The sequence below is a fragment of the Onychomys torridus genome, chromosome 2 (assembly GCF_903995425.1).
Source record: "Onychomys torridus chromosome 2, mOncTor1.1, whole genome shotgun sequence".
NCBI lineage: Eukaryota > Metazoa > Chordata > Mammalia > Rodentia > Cricetidae > Onychomys > Onychomys torridus.
In genome coordinates this window covers 112,356,316-112,373,206 of record NC_050444.1, presented here as the reverse complement: position 1 = coordinate 112,373,206, position 16,891 = coordinate 112,356,316, and the positions used below count along the sequence as shown (strand labels likewise).

General features: G+C 40.0%; 1 protein-coding gene and 1 pseudogene across 3 annotated transcripts in view; one reads left to right on the top strand and one right to left on the bottom strand.

Moving 5' to 3' along the window:
* Nucleotides 1-14,289, bottom strand: part of Fggy (FGGY carbohydrate kinase domain containing) — a 405,205-nt gene extending 390,916 nt beyond the window's left edge. For all 3 annotated transcript variants that reach the window (XM_036180113.1, XM_036180114.1, XM_036180115.1), the window contains exon 1: nt 14,182-14,289. The gene's annotated coding sequence lies outside the window, so the exon portion shown is untranslated. The remainder of the gene's footprint in view (nt 1-14,181) is intronic.
* Nucleotides 8,258-8,907, top strand: LOC118577928 (annotated as a pseudogene).
* Nucleotides 14,290-16,891: the final 2,602 nt, after the last annotated feature.

Genomic DNA, 16,891 nt, shown 5'->3' with positions numbered 1-16,891 from the left:
GACAGGGGAACCCATGGCTGATGTGTAAAATTAAAACACAAACATAATAAAAAAAGGATGTTCCATGACCATAACAGAACTATAGATCAGTGATCAAAAATATATAATAATAAATCCTCAAATATATGGAAATTAATTAACATACTTCTGGACACATCTAAATAATTTCAATGTATTTAATTGAAACAAAAATATAGTGTGTAAGTTTTAGGATACAAATAATGCCAGACCTAGAAGTTAACTGCATCTAATGTCAATAGCAGTAAAGTCTCAAGAAAATACCCTCCCCCTCCCCCTGAGGAAACTAGGAAGAAATGAATCCCGTATATGCTGAAAAGAAATAACGACCTATAAAACAGAAATCAATCCTTTTTAGAACAGAGAAAATAAATTTGACTAAAAGCTAGCACTTTGAGAAGACCAACAAAATTAATATCTCTACCCATAATAATCATGAAAATAAAGAGAAAATTTACATGCTGCCAATATTGAGAAATAGAGAGTTTAATTAGAATGAGTTTATAGATATTAAAATAACAGCCAGGAAATGTTTTTGCACAGTAGCATGTTAATAAATTTGACCAATTTGTCACTTTGTGTAAATCTCTTGAGGGGCACAAACGATCAATCCTCACTCCAGAAAAAACAGAATGGAATAGTATCAACTAGACATAATAGCAAAGTAGCTTTCTGTCACCTCACACAGCACACTGGCCGTGACTAGTAGACACGGATGAGAGGACCTTTGGGAGAATCTGAGGGAAAGTACATTAAAGACAGTAAGAATAACACTTCCCATCCCCCCAAAGCAGCACCATACATGATGCCAAAAAAGAACCCTATGCTCCATGACTCTTCCCTGGGGGAAGTAGGAGCAGTACCGTTAGTGAGAAGCTGGCTGTTCAGCTGTGCAGGATACTACCCAAGACATCATGTCTTTCTTAACACCTGAAGAATTCTGAGAATGAGGCAGCCGAGAGCGTGGGGAAGGAACTGAAATGAGGATCCATAGTAATCCAGGGTAGAAAAGCTACTCACGGATCATAGTAGCTATAGGTTGTCAGGAGGTCCACCATCAAGCTGTCTCTCTCTGGTCTAGAGATGATCCTAACAATGCCCACCTCAACATCCATGCACAGTCAGTGTGAGTTTTGCAGATCACCCACAAACACACATAAAGTGGCACAGCTCTGCAGGACTAGGAGAAGGAAGCAAGCAAACAAGTATTTCAGGACAACATTGTGGGGAAAGCAAATGTCTTTGCAGGATTAAGAGGAGGCACATGGTCTTAGGGAAACAAGCAATCGAGGCAAGCACATTCACAGAAAACACCAGAGTGTCTCAGAATCCCTAGATCAGCTGATCAAGGAAAATGCTGGTTTCCCAAAGCTAATGAATAACACCAAAATGGGCTGACTGCTTCCTCAAATAATGAGAACAATGAGAACCACAGGTAGCACTTTGGAAGCATCTCCAGCACCCTCATGCATACACACACACACACACACACACACACACACACACACGCACGCACGCACGCATGCACGCACACACACACACTAATTCCCACTAAAGGAGATAAGACAATTTTAAGAAATGAAATAATTGTTTTAAGGAAGTCCAGTGATGTACTGGAAAGAAGAGTAAACTAATCAGAAAAACCAGTTTTTAAGAAAAGAAATTCTGGAGCTGAAGAAGACACTGAACATGTAAGAAGATCAACAGCACACTGATGGTGCAGGAAGAAGCCCCTGTGAGGTCAGTCAGGCCATTTGCAAGTATAATCCGAGACCAAGGGAGAATGAAGACAAAATAAATAAATAAATAAATAAATAAAATAAAATAAAATAAAATAAAAAACCACTGGGACTGCTCTAGCTTATGTCTGCTGCCATGATAAAACACCCGGAAGAAAGGCAATTTAGGAGAGGAAGCGTTTGTTTGGGCTCCCAGTTCCCAGTTACAGTCCATCATTGCAGGAATGTCAAGGCAGCAGAACTTGAAACAATCAATCGCATCACTTCACAGTCAAGAGCAGAGAGGAAACAACTGCAGATGCATAAACACTCCATGTTTCTTCTCAGCCTACTCTTTTCAGGTTTATAGCATTCAGGGCACAGGTCTGGAAATGGGGCAACCCAAATTCAGGGTGGATCTTTCACCTCAACCCAATTAAGAAAAATCCCTCAGGCTTGCCCACAGGCCAACCTGTTCTAGGCAAACCATCAATGATACCTTCTTCCCAGGTGATCATGTCAGGTTGACAACCAAAATGATATAACAGATGGTAGGAGTTACCAAAGGAGAAATGGGGCAAGAATGCTATTTTAAATAAACAATAGCTGAAGACTTCCCAAATCCTGTGAAAAATGTGGATGTTCAGGTACATGAGCCTCAAAGGTCTACAAAGATCTCAAACATGTTCAATCCAAAGAGGACGACTTACATACATAATTATATTGTCAAAATAAACTTTTTTGAAAGTAGCATCAGAAAAGAGAGAGAGAGAGAGAGAGAGAGAGAGAGAGAGAGAGAGAGTTTCACATCCAGAGAAGGCTCCTCTAGAAAACTAATGTACTAATGAACACAACAGAATGACATACTCTATGTGCTTTATTTTTCCTTTTAAGAAAAAAAAATTGCTGGGCAGTGGTAGTGTGATATAGATATAATAGGAAGAAAGGGTAGATTAAGGAACTTACTTCTAAAGAGCAACAACTTGTTTAAAATCTTTTACATTGGTTTAGATTTTAGTCTATTGATACAAACTTAAAAAGTTAATTTTGTTATACTGTGTGTATATTTCTACTCTTGTTTAAGGTATTATGTTTGTATAGCTCATGTAAAATTGTAATGGATAATTAAATATAGATTAATAATTAATCATCTATGATAATCATACTCATAGCCATGTTAGTTAAGTCTTCTAGATATACACAGAGATATTTCAGATAGACAGATAATCTTCAAATACTTCAAAGACCTACAGAATATGGCATTTAAAATATTTTTAAAATTTAGCCTTTCTGGACAGTGAGACATGTCTGCTCCTGGCAGCACCAATTTACTCCAGAGAGGAGGATGGGCACTGAAGACACTTCATATGGAGTTTATCTTCACCTTGGCAAAAATAGCAATTTGGGCAAGAAACTGTTCTTGCCTGGACTGCTTGATCAACTGGACATGCAGGACCCATAGAAAGGTGACCACTGAACTTTGCTTGACAAAATGGTCCTTTAGGTTCCTGCTTCGCAGAGGAAACTGCCAGACATTCTACAGGACACTAAAAAAAGTAACCAAGAGACTCTAGCCTTGTGGGCTGAAGACAAATGCCTCAACTTTACAAAGAAACATTAGGTGACTGTCCAGGCTGCCAGCTGTCTCTGTCTACCCTACAAGACTCCCAAAAGTTGCTTTCATCCTTCTCCCGGTTCTCAGGCAATATTATATCCTTCTGAGGTCTTTGATGTGGTTGAAGACTAGATAGTTATAATTTCCTCAATTATGATAAAAGATAAGTTTAGATATAAAACCTTAGACTCACAAATATAAGATAGATAGGATATCTTCTTTAATACTGTAACTGTAATTCTTGCTTGATAATTGTTTTGTTATATGTAATTTTACTATGTAAAAGTTAAAACATTCCTTTAAAAAAAAGAAAAGAAAAGGGGATATCGCTCTGTATAAATAAAATGCTGTTTGGCCAGTGGCCAGGCAGGAAATATAGGCGGGAGAAGAGAGAAGAGAATTCTGGGAAGTAAAGGCTGGGGTGGAGATATACTGCCAGCCACCACCAGGACAAGGAAGATGTAAGGTAATGGTAAGCCACGAGGCACATGGCAAAGTATAGATTAATAGAAATGGGTTAATTTAAGTTAGAAGAAGTAGATAACAAGAAGCCTGCCATGACCATAGAGTTTGTAAGCAATATAAGTTTCTGTGTGTTTACTTGGTTGGTTCTGAGCGTCTATGGGCCTGGTGGGTGAGAAAGATTTGTCCTGACTGTGGGCTAGGCAGGAAAACTCAAGCTACAAATGGCGCCCAACATGGGGCACGAACCCACGACCCGGAGGCAGAGGCAGGCGGATCTTCGTGAGTTTGAGGCCAGCCTGGTCTACAGAGCAAAATCCAGGAAAGACGCAAAAGCTACACAGAGAAACCCTGTCTCGAAAAGACAAAAAAAAAAAAAGAAGAAATCCAGCAAAACTGTTCTTTATTAATGAACAAGAGATACAAAAAAAAAAAAAAAAAAAACTGTACCTGGGAGTATACCATCCATTGCTAAATCTCCCTGAAGAAGATGAAACCCAAGTAGGCTCTTTGGGTTGATATGAAATGAACATAATGGATAACATAAAAACAGGTTACAGTAAAATAAGAACTCATGGGTAAGGAAGTCAAATTCAGAATATTCTAATGCTGTAAGAAAGGCAAGTAAATAACTTTTACCTTCAGTATAATAGTTAGTAGATGATAAAAGTATTAAAAATAACAACCATATTAATTTAGTAATGGACACACACTACATAAAAGAAGTAAATTGTGACAGACTTTTCATATGTGGTTGAAGGTTGTGGCTGAACTTTCTCTTATAACTATAAGATGTTTTATCACATGACTATAGACAGGCAAGATTTATAGTTCACACACAATAGAGAGCAAGCAAGAAGCCAATCCTATCACTACAGGAAAATCCTCAAAGCACAAAAGACAGCAAGAGAGGATGAAGGAAACAAAAGAATTTCAAAACAATTAATAAAATGGCAAAAGTTTGTACAAAGCAATAATTTATTTCAAATATAAATGAACCAAATTCTCAAATCAAAAGATTAATTATCTTTTAAACCATAATGATAAAAAGCTAGAAATCAATAACAAGAAGAAAACTCAAAAATAAGTTACACACATTCTTGAACAAAAATGACTTAAAGATGAAACCAGAAGGGAAATCAAGAACTACCTGGAGCCAAATGCAGAAACAAGATGCACAAAAGCTAACAGGAGGCAGCAAAAACGGTTCTCAAAGGAAAGGTTATGGTGAAAATGCCAACATAAAGAAAAAACTCTGAAATAACCCAACTCTGTATCTCAAAACTAGCAAAATAAACAAAGCCCAACATAGTTTAAATAAATTAAACAGAAATGAGAAAAATAATAGATAAGATTAATAAAATGAATTGGTATTTTGAAAAGATAAACAAAACTCAAGAGCCTTTATCTATGCTGAGGAAGAAAAGACAAAATCAGAAATGAAAGAGATGACATTAAACAAAATAAAAAAGGGTCAAAATAAAGAGGTATCAAAATTATATGTTAATGCTTTGGACAGGCAAGAAGAAATGAAAATTTTTCTAAAGAGGCACTGTCTACCAACACTGAGTCATGGAAAAACAGAAAATCTGATCAGAATAATACTGAGTAAAGAGACTGAATCAGTATTCATTCAAACACTAACCATGTTTAAAATTCTCAAACAGTACATTTTTACAAGGCCTTTGATCAAAGGGAAGTCTAGGATCTGATGATTCACTAATGAGTTCCACCAAACATCTAAGAAGAGCTGATACTATTCTTTCTTAAACTCACACCATTTCTAGTCTATGCAGTCTGCAAGTCCAAGAAAAATAATAAAGGATAACCAAATTGAAATGAGAAGAAAATCACCTGTTTGTAGATAACATCATCTTTGTTTCTTATTTGTATTGGTATATATGTTGAATGCATGTATGTTTACATGTGTGTGCACGTAAGTGTGGAAATGCACAAACGTGTATGTGAAGGCAGAGGTTGATGAACCCTATCTTTTTCAGTCACTCCCCCACTTAAATTTTTGAAACAGGGTCTCTCACTGAATCTGGAGCTCACCATCTAGACTAGCTGGCCAACAAGCCCAGAGATCTTTCCATCTCTACTTCCCCAGTGCTAGACTCTAAGGTACAAGCTACCATGCCTGGATTATCATGGGTACTAGGATCTGAACCCAGGTCTGTGTAGCACAAATCTTAAAAGGTCTTATTAGTAAAACAACCCAGAGCCAGGTATTGAGTTAAAGCTGGAAGATCAGAAAGACAGAACAGGCCACAGCCACCTCACCTCGCCAATTCCTCAGCTGATCCTGTTTTCTCAAGTGAACTGCTTCTTGAAAGCCTGAAAGCTTAACCAGTGTAGTTCCTGGTCCTCAAGCCTTAAATACCTTTCTGCTTTATGCCATAACTTACTGGGATTAAAGGTGTGCGTCTCCATGCCTGGCTGTTTCCAGTGTGGCTTTGAACTCACAGAGATCCAGATGGATGTCTGCCTCTAGAATGCTAGGATTAAAAGCATGTGTGCCACCATTTTCTGGCCTCTGTATCTAGTGGTTGTTCTGTTCTTTGACCCCAGATAAGTTTATTAGGGTTCACAATATTTTGGGGAACACAATATCACCACAGGTCTGTGTGCTTATGTGTTAGCACTTTATCAGCTAAGCCATCTCCCCAGCCCCTGAGATGCAGAAAAACCACTATTACAAACTCTAAACACACACACACACACACACACACAGCTACAACTAATCAATTCTATAATATAATATAATCAAAGCTATAAGATACAAAATCAGTCACAAAAATCTGCTTCTACTCATTAGCCATATAGCCTAGAAAGAAAATTAAAAAAAATATATCCCAACTACAATAACATTTTAAAATAATGAACAAACTTTCAAAAAAAATTTAACCAAGGACTGCAAGATCTTCACACTGAACACTGAAACTAAGAAACTTCAGTGAAGCTATGCCTGTCTTAGATATACCAAACAAAAACAAAAACAAAAAAAGACATATGAAATTTGCAGGTAAATGAATGCAATTAGAAAAAAAATCATCCTGAGCAAGGTAACCCATACCCAGAAAGGCAAACATTGTATGTATTCACTTACAAGTGGATATTCGTTGTTAAGTAAATAATAATCAAGCTACAAACCACAGATCCAGAGAGTTTCATTAAAGAAGAAAACTCTAGGGGGAAGTCATGGATCACCCTGGGAAGGGGAAATAGAATAAATCTTGTGGGTAGGCTGGGGACAGATGGGGCCAGGGGCAGGAGCGAACAGGTGAGGATGAAAAGGATGGAGGGAGAGAGTGGAGGGAGAGACAGCTGGAATTGGGGGACACAGGGAGGGGTCAGTGTGGAAACCCAGTACAGTGAAAATTTCTGGCATCTATGAGGGTGACCCTAGTGAGGAACTCCTAGTAATAGAGGATGCAGAGTCTGAATGGGCTACCTTTCATAGCCAAGCAAGGCTTCCAGTGGTGGGACTGGGCAGCATTTGGCTGAGCTGTTGTCCAAGGGGGTCCTGTGGACATCCCTAAACAACCAGGGCTGATGCTAGGACAGAAGTCACTCTCTGAAAATTGACAGCAGGGCCCCATTGCCAAGGACAATATCCACAAGGCTCATTGGATGTAGAAAGTTTGAGTTGGTGCCTGCATGGAGCCTTCACTCCTACATTCTAGTCTCTTTTGTGCAAAAATATTGGTGCCCAGTGGTCATCAGAGAGGCTTCCTCCAGGAGCAGATGGAAGCAGGTGCAGAGACCCACAGCCAGACTTTGTGCAGAGTCTAAATTGAAAGTCTCCATCGGGTCCCTCCCTTTAGAGATTGGGGAACCTGGCAGAAGAGTGAAGAAAAAAATTATAGGAGTCAGAGGGGATGGGGGACACCAGAAGAACTTGGCCCACTGAATCAACTAAGTAGGGCTCACATGGGCTCAGAGAGACTGGAGGCAAGCATCAGGCCTGCACAGGACTGCACCAAGTCCCCTGCATATGTGTTATAGCTGATAGCTTAGTGTTTTTGTGGGACTCCTACCAGTGGGAGCAGGAGTATATCTCTGACTCTTTTGCTTGCTCTTGGGACTCCTTTCCCCCTGATGAGTTGCCTTATCCGGCTTCCATATGAGGCTTTTGCCTTGTCTTATTGTATCTTGTTTTGTCCTGTTTGGGTATCATCTCTTGGAGGCCTGCTCTTTTCTGAAGAGGAAACAGAAGGGAAGTGGATCTGGAGGAGAGGGGAGCTGGGGGAGCTGGAAGGAGGGGAAACTGTGGCTGGGCTGTATGGTATGAGAGAAGAATCTATTCTTAATTAAAAGAGAGGGGTGGAGAAGGGAGGGAAGGAGGGAGAAAGGAGGAAAGAAACTGCTGAAATTAACTAAAGAAATAAATGGAAAGAATACCAAGTTCACTAGATTGGCTAGGTGAACTTATATTGCTAAAATGCCCATCCTACCCCAAAATAACGTAAGTAATCCTTCAATGTAAGTAATCCTTTATCAAAATGCCAATGAGATTTTTTTTTTTTAAGAAATACAAAAGACAATCGTAAAACTCATATGGAACCACAGAAAACAAAACAAAACAAAAAAATCGAAGTCTATCTTGTATTTAAAAAGAAAGAAAGAAAGAAAGAGAGAGAGAAAGAAAGAAAGAAAAAAAAGAAAGAAAGAAAGGAAGGAAGAAAGAAAGAAAAAACTTTCCCCATAATCTTGGCCCATGAAGGGGCCTGCTGGAAACAGAGCTTCAAAAAGGCAAGTATTTCTGGAAGACTGTGCTACAAGCCCACTTTTGCTGGCTCTAAGTGAGGTCTCCAGAACCAAAGACAGCACACGGCTCTTCTTAAGGTTCAAGGTGCTTATGCCTGAGATGAAACTGAATTCTACTTGAGTAAGAAATGTGCTCATGTGTATAAAGCAAAAACAACACCATGACTCCTGGAGGCAAACCAAACCAAACTACAGTGATCTAGGGAAAGGTAACTGGGGATGCGTGTGAACAGTGGCATGGTTCATGCCAACTTCTGAAGCAACCTTCTTACAAAGGTCAGTGGACACAGAATTCATGTGATGCCATACCTCTCATTGTTTTAACCTAATAAGGGGTAAATAAGGTAAAAAGTGGTTTGCAAAAAATAATAATAAAAAGTCAAAAGCACCATACTTCCTGATTTAGAATTACATTGCAAAGCCATTGTATTTTAAACAGGATGGCACGGGGTCAAAAACAGATTCCTCAACAACAGAATACAATAGAGTTCTGAAATAAGCCACACATATAGGTCAATTAATATTCAACAAGATGATACACCAAAAACTCCCAATGGGGAAAGAGTTTTTCTTCAACAGATGATACTGGGGAAATTGGCTAGATACACGCAAAGAAATGAAGATTCATCCATCATACACACACACACACACACACACACACACACACACACACACACACACACATTAAAAAAACAAAAAAACAAAAAAAACACCTCAAAATGGATTAAAACAGAAAACATAAGACTTGAAACTGTAAAACTCCTAGAAAGAAAGATGGGCAATGGGGTTTCTGATACTGGCTGTGGTATTGATTGCTTGAAATAAGACACTGAAAACACATGCAGTTGAAGCAAAAATAAAAAGCAGCAACTGCTGGGCTAGAGAGATGGCCTAGTAGTTAACAGCACTGCCTGTTCTTCCAGAGGTCTTGAGTTCGACTCCCAGCAACCACATGGTGGCTCACAACCATCTCTAGTGGGATCTGATGCCATCTTCTGGCATAAAGTTGTACATTCAGATAAAGCACTCATATACATGAATAATAAAATCTTTTTTTAAAAAAAAAGCAGCAACTGCAAATTTAACACTTTATATTCTGCAGAGGAAATGACAGAAATAAAAGGAAGAAAATATTTGTAAATTACATGCCTGATAAATGATAAATTGTTAAAATTCAAATTTCATAAAAACTGATACAACTCAAAAGGAAAACAAATCAGAAAATAACTGGAATAGACAATTTTCAAAGGATGCAAAGGTGTTCACATCAATAATCATGAGAAACCAAAACCAGCATATGGCCTTATTCTTATTAGATTGATCATCAAAGAGACAAACAATAACAAGAATTGCTGAAGGTCTGAAAAAAATTGAACTCTGTGTACTGAGGGTAGGAAGGTCAATTCACACAGCTATTCTGGAAAACACTATGGACATTCCTCAAGAACTTAGATGTAGAAATACAACATTACCCAACAGCCTTCCTTCTGAACACACAACCAAAAGAAATATAATACTGACCTTGAAAGGTATGTGTACATTCATGTTCACTGTTTTATTCACAATAATCCAAACACACAACACACACACACACACACACACACACACACACACACACACACACACACACACACGTATAATCAGCCTTCTATATCTACAGAATAAATCAGCCAAAACTCAAAACTATATGGAAACAATTGTATTAAACCTATAGGGACCTTTTTACTCATCATAATTTTTTTAGCAATATACCATGTCAATATTCTGGTTTCATATCTGTTGTTGTGACAAATATCCTGACCAAAAGCTGGTAAAGAAACCATTTATGATTCTAGATCAGTCTGTCACTAAGGGAAGTCAAGACAAGCAGGCAAGAACTCAAAGCAGGACCTTAAAAGCAGGCCTGCTTGAAGTTCCGCACATTCACCTATTATAAGTCTCTTCTAAGATCACTCTTGGCATGTGGTTTTCAACCTTCCTAATGCTGTGACCCTTTAATACAGTTCATGTTGTAGTGACTCCCAAGCATAAAATTATTTTCATTGCTACTTCTATAAGTGTAATTTTCATAACTGTTATGAATCATAATATAAATATCTGTGTTTTCAGATGGTATCAGTGACCCTTGTGAAAGGGTCATTTGACACCAAGAGCTTGTGACCGACAGGTTGAGAACTGTTGCTCTGGGCTATGTCAAGTTGACAGTTAAAGCTCATCAGGACAGCCACCTATTACATTCGTAACTATTCGCACACTGTGTTCTGCCTTATATGCAAAGCAAAGACCACTTTTTAAAATAGACAGTAGGGTGTGTGTGTTTGTGATATGAAACAGTCAACTAGATTTCCTTCCTGGGGGGTAGCAGGAGGTCTACCCCTTCTGCTCTAACAACAGACCAAAGCACAACTCCATCAAAGTCATGGGGAAGCAATGAGTTTATTGGCTTACTAACAGAGCTTGAGTAAGTGGTTACTGACAGCAGCTCAGATGACAACACCGAAGCCATACCAGAAAGTCTTTACCCAGAATGGATGATGGCTTCCCACAACCATATGGAGGGAAATCCCTTCCCCTAGCTTGCCCCATCTGATTCTAGCACCTCCTCTAGACCCCCAAGGCCATATGCAATTGGTGAAAAATTACAAACAAATGGCTGTTTACTCTGGTGAGGGTCCGATGACTCATCCCACACACTCTGTCTAAGCAAGAAGGCAACTTGCATCACTATGCTAAATTTAAATAAATAAACAAACAAACAAACAAACAAACATCAATGGGGTTTTGGTAACTACCAGAGACTTGAAATGAAAATTCCCTGCTGATACAAGAGACAAAGAAACTCTGTGATGTCACCACTATGTAGAACCTAAAATATTAACTCATTAAAACAGAAAACAAAATGGTAGTTACCAGAAGGTGGGATGTGGGGACATGAGAGGTTGGTTAGCGAGTACAAACATTCAGTTATGAGTTGAAAATTTTCTAGAAGTCCAATGTACACCATGGATAAAGTTAGCATTATATTCCTGCAATTTGTTCATAGAGCAGAGCTTAAAATTTTTCATCACCAAAGAAAAAGAACACTATATCAAATGTTGCATGTGTTAGCTAATTTGACTTTGGCAATTATTTCAAAATGTACACATATATAAAACATATCATGTAAACTGACTAGATATCAAACACACACACACACACACACACACACACACACACACACACACATATCACTAAAGATGGCAGAGGTAGAATAAAATGTAATGATAAATGTGAAATGTGAACACGATTAGTGCCTGGGAAATTAGTAACGCTCACTATTGGTGTATCTGTGAGAATATTCCCCGAGAGCATTAACTAGAGAAGACCCACCCTAGATGTAAATGGCACCATCTCATAGCCAGGTGTGATGAAAGGGGAAAAGACAGAGTGCCCACTAGGGAAGCACAAGCTTTTTCTTTCTTCCTGTCTCTCCCTTCTGGCCATCATGATGGGAGCTGTTCCTACAGTGATGAACTGAAATCATGAGTCAACTACGTTTCCTGCCTTCAGCTGTTTAGCTCCTGGGTTTATCACAGCAACAGGAAGCCAAGGAGTACAAGTCCCTGTCCTCTAGATTAAATGGCTTTGTGCTTACCATCCCCTCACACACTTCAGGCCCAGGTGGCTTCGCTGTGGAGTTCCACTAACCATAGATTACAGAGAGATAGATGATGGATGGATGGATGGATGGATGGCATATTAACTTCAAATCCTCCAGAATACCAAAAAAGAAAAAAAAATACTCCCTAACTCATCCTTTAGGGCCAAAAATTAGTCAGAGAACCTAACTCAGAAAACACAAGAAAGGAAAATTAGAGATCAATATCCATGATTAACAATGATGCTGAAATGCTTAAAATCTCAGCGAAGAAAATCTGAACTATACAATTAATTTTATGTCAGTTATTCCTCAGAACCTGCTACCCTAGCTGAGAACACCTCTCTTTCTGGGATCATCTTCAGGGTTAAGTGAATCTCTACCATACAATCCAGTAAGACGGCCATTTCAGACAAGACTTTGCCCCAACCTGATGGCATGGGTAGTGGTGGGTTTCTTTGTTTTGTTTGTTTGTTTGGTTGTTTGTTTTTGTTTTGGGTTTGTTTGCTTGTTTGTTTGTTTGTTTTGGTTTGGTTTGGTTTGGTTTGGTTTGGTTTTTCAAGACAAAGTTTCTCTGTGTAACAGCCCTGGCTGTCCTGGAACTCACTCTGTAGACCAGGCTGGCCTTGAACTCACAGAAATCCACCTGCCTCTACCACTCCAATGCTGGGATTAAAGGTATGTGTGCCACCACGCCCAGCTTGGTGGTGGTGTTTTTTTTTTTTTAAAGAGATAGTAATTGGCTGTGATTTTAAGTGAAAGTTTATAGAAAGGAAACTAAATTCCAAAAGACAGGGCCCACAGCAAAATTCATCACAGCCTAGATGAGAGCAGACCTCCTTCACTAAGACACAGTCCTCCACTTTCTGGATTATTCCCTTCTCCCACACGCATGCTCGGCCTTCCTAATCCTATGTTACTCCCCTTCAAAAACATCATCTACAGGCCCTCTTCACCCCTATTTTCCACCCCCAAACACTATTATAGCAGTCCTCTAGGGCTCCGATTCACACAGTTAGGCCAAAGTCAAGACCAAGCATGAGCGCTCCACTAACAGGAGGCTACAGAAGACAGAGTGGTGGGCACCCCCCACTAGCTAGCAACTGAAAACATCAGAACTCACACTTTACTCACAATAAAGGCCGAAACCCTTCTAAAAAGAGCAAGAAAACAAAACAAAAGACAAATCTACCATTGAAATCCAGCCACAAACTAAGACTTTAATTCTTCTTCACTGGTTTGCGACTTAAAAGCAAAATCCAGTGAGGCCTTTGAACTCACACTTCACACATAATCTAAGAATGACCACTTTCCAGCACCTTGGCCATAACTAGCCATTTAATTAAGGGACATAATTAATGCTAAGATATTAGCAAATGTTCCAGTGAAGAACCAATGGCAGAAGAGTTCCCCCACAGTGCATCATCTCCATCCTGAAATGGACATGAAGTTTACAAAAATGGAAATATCCCCTAGACCCCTCCTGGCCTACAGCTCTGTAACAAGACGGCATTATTCCTTCTAAACTGAAGTACACCTCAAACATTATGTCCAGCTGCTCAGCTTCTAAAGCCATAAACAGCACCAGCCTTGAGAACGCCTTGCATTGCCAAATTTGAATTCAATGGCTAAAAATGTCTGGAGAATTGTCTGCCAATTGGGGGGCCTAGGGAGAAAGAAAGAAAGAAAGAAAAAGACTTTATTAACTGTACACTGGTCAGAGAGAGAGGGCCTTAGGCCCCAGACATCTGTAGGGCAGTTGGGGGGGGGGGGGGATGCAGCAAAGGCTGTCCTCTCTCCCTAGGGCAGGACACCTCACCCAGAAGACAGAAAGTGAATCGCCAGCTGGAGTGAGACCCCAAGGTGAAAGAGGGAAACAGCTAACAAGCTGTAAAAGCTTTCCCTGGAGGAGCCAGCTGAAAGCCTGCGTGCCTGCAGGAGTCCCTGGGAGGGTCACTTACTTGTCCAATATGAAATCACATTCTAGCTAGCAGGCCAGCAGGCCTCCACGCACAGCCGCACGGGACCCAGCAGGGCGGTCCGGGCATGCTGTGACTCCGCCCGCCCCGGTCCAGCCCCTCCAGCAACCTTTGTAAGACGCATCCTGATTGGTCCCTTGAAACGGGCACCAGGAATGGCCGGTCCCTGTAAGCCCTACCCCTTCTCCCCATAGTGCAAGTTCTGGGTTCGCAATCAGATTCAAACTCCTCTCTCGATCGCTCCCTGGATTTTAAAGGTGCCTGGTAGGGACCCGCGGAGCGGGTTCTGTCCCAGAGATCCAGTCTGAGTGCCAGGCATCCTGGCCTTTCCTACAGTAGATGATGGGTTAAGACGTCCTGTTAAGTCGCTCTCGGCTGAGCAACCACTGCTGTGGGTTTACAAGTCCTTGAACTCTTTGTGCCTGGTCCTAGTTAGGAATTCTCTTTACAGGAATTCTCTCCCTTTTATCCTGTGGAGCCTTTGAAGTAGAGATTACACTGTAAATCTAAAAGGCAGATAGACCCCTGCCCTTGAGGAATTAACAGGCTGGTTAACACTGACCTTTCCAGTAAACTACGTGTTATCCATCCCCATCCCTCTGGATGGCTTTTTTTCTGGGTCAAATACCAATGGCAATGAGGATTCCAACCTGAGCTCTAGTCTGTGCTGTTTCCATCAAAGGTAGGTTTCTGGGGTGAGGGAATTCGGAAGACAGCTTTAGCAGTCCTACATCCATAAGCTTTGTCACTCTACAATAAATACATAATTAAAAAAAAAAAAAAAAAACAAAAACCTGAGGTGAGAAAGTGGGGGCTTTTCCAAGGTTGTGAAGGGCAAACCTTCTAGATAATAACAGTGACTGACTTCCTTAAATGGACCTGATGTATTTATTATGTTAGACAACTATCCACACAACCTGAGATTAAACACCTGATCTGTCTTGGTCATACAGGTGAGAACCTGTCTTGGTGAGGCTGTGGCTATAGGATTAGACCACTGCCTTTATCCCGACCCCTGTTGGAGGTCTTGTTTTGGAGTTTTCCACTACACCATTGATTGTTCACTTTGCATTTTCAACTATTCAAAGAACTGGCTGTAGAATCTCAGTAAGGTGGGTCAAGTACAACAGGAATGATAATAAGACCTGGTTCCTTCCCAAACATTATGAAGAACAAATTAAGTACCAGACATACCTATATTTTGCAAAAGGTTGGATTCTTCATACATATAATACATTGTCCCAGCTCTCCCTTAGTATATTCCAGAAATGGAACATGCCTGTTGTGTCATGGATTATGACTGGAGGTTGGGAGCATGAAGGGTCTTCTCTTGGCCAAACATAAATTAGTGTTGGCCTGCATGGTTAGCTGTTTCTAGGCTTTGGGGTATTTGAGTTTTTATTTGTTTCCTCTTACAGAGCATACTATCAATAGCAATGGCATAGTGGCTGGAGCCCCACCAGCCATTCTAAACAATGAAAGGACTTTGGCATAAAAGCCACACATAGCAGAAACAAAGTGAAAGAACATGGGTTCCTCATCCAGTGGACCCTAGACCAGGCCAGCAGCCAAGACCCATTCCAGATTCGTGCATGAAAGAAACTGGTGTCCGGTGGAAAATATTTTGATTTCGTATTTTTGTCATATGTGATCAAACATAATCATAACTTGTCTCTCTTGCCTCTTAAAAAAAACCTTACAAAAAACATCAAAAGTGAAAGATACAGAAACAGGCCCAGGAAGTATAAATAAATTGCTAAAGGTCATTCAGCTAAGTGGCCAAGATAGATTATGACTTGATGCAAAGGCTTTTCCTCATTTATGACAGACTGCCTATTATTAGGAATGAATTGGTTTTTCCATTTGCCTCCATTCCATTCATTTATTCTCAAAGGTGGCCAACCTTTTTCTGTAAAGGATCAGATGGGTGTGAAGAGACACCATGATCATAGCAACTCTTCTAGAGGAGAACATTTAATTGGATAGCTTACAGTTTCAGAGGTTTAGTCCATTATCATCATGGTGGGACATGGTGTTGGAGAAGGAGTTGATTTCTACATCTTGCAGGCAATAGGAAGTGACCTGAGAAAATGGCTGTGGCTTAAGGAGATAAAGCCTAATGAGAGGTCGTTAGGTTGCACCATCATGAATGCATCATGCTGGAATCTCAGGAGTAAAGTTATTAGAAAATGCCACCCAAGCTTCCCGACTACTATCGGATGATAAAGCAGGAAGCCCTCATCATTAAAACAGAAAACAAAATGGTAGTTACCAGAAGGTGGGATGTGGGGACATGAGAGGTTGGTTAGCAAGTACAAACATTCAGTTATAGCTTCATGTTAAACATCCAGCCTTCAGAACAGTAAAAAATTTGCTACCCAGTCTTTAGCATTTTGTTATAGCAACAAAGAACAGATGAAAACAGCTGCTGAAACAGGACTAATGTCGCTGGCAACCCCCAGTTACTGCAGACTCTTTGTGTCATGGGAAGAAATAGTAATGCAAAGGCTGTCCATACTTTCTTGACTCTCATGACTGCAGAGAGAATAAGAGCTGATACACATAAGCAGCTTTGTGTCAAGCCGATCCAAGTGTCTATTCTTACTATATCATACAGTGAAGTAAATGCCTGATAAATATTGGTGCATCTATCTGATCCTTTCCTCCTTTCAACTCTATGGGGCATTTTGTT